Genomic DNA, 883 nt, shown 5'->3' on the forward strand with positions numbered 1-883 from the left:
GTGGTAAAAGAAATAATTTAATCTAAGTAAGAGTTTTTTCTTCCTGATTTGTAAAAAATCGTTACGTTATAGAAAAAAAAAAAAGAATATTATAATCAAAATCTGCATAGGTGAATTATGGAATATCTGTTATTAAAACCAAAACAACTTTTGTGAAGTTTAAATTTGCAGTCTTGTGTGATTTTCATTTAGATTGTTCTCCTTGAATTTGATTAAAAAATGTGTTTCAAATGTATATTTCAAGCACATAACCAAAGACATAAACCATTCTGTTATCTTTAATATTCCACTTATATGTTTATCTGTCACCAATATATTTCATTAAGTATCTCTCACTGCTGGTTGTTGAATTTATGTATTGAATATGGACTTAATTAAACCAAGAAACCTTAGAAGTATATGTATGGGTAAGTCAAATGTGGTCAGAATGATTAAATATACAGATGTAACGTAATTATTGCATATTTCTATGGAATGATGGTTAACTTCTTGATTTCTGTGTTTGTGTTGTTCAGGGTTTTAACTCTGATAAAGATTACAAGTGGTTAAGATTTTCTGAGATTATTTCATTCGTATGTTTATGTAATTAATGACAGTCTGGTGTTTTTATATATGTGTGTGTGCTTCATTGATAGTAAATACTAAATAGCATGTAATGAAGGAATGATTTAGTGACTATAGAGTCATACCAGATATGTTAATACTTAGAGTATTATTTGAAAGATGAAAAACAGTCTGTAATGTAAAATAGTGTTTCTGTGAATTATGTATTATCATCAACTTTAAATTAAAAAAAAATCATAGTTTGGTTTTATAATGTGTCATTATGGCAGCTACAGCTGTATGATATATTATTATTTTGTTAAAGTGAATTATTAATAAG

At 26.3% G+C, this 883-nt stretch overlaps 1 protein-coding gene across 2 annotated transcripts in view; it reads left to right on the forward strand.

Annotated features, from left to right (window-relative positions):
* Positions 1-883, forward strand: part of LOC106470672 (syntaxin-like) — a 20421-nt gene that overhangs the window by 14730 nt on the left and 4808 nt on the right. The gene's annotated exons all lie outside the window — the stretch shown is intronic.

The sequence above is a fragment of the Limulus polyphemus genome, unplaced genomic scaffold, assembly GCF_000517525.1.
Source record: "Limulus polyphemus unplaced genomic scaffold, Limulus_polyphemus-2.1.2 Scaffold4154, whole genome shotgun sequence".
NCBI classification, from domain to species: Eukaryota; Metazoa; Arthropoda; class Merostomata; order Xiphosura; family Limulidae; genus Limulus; species Limulus polyphemus.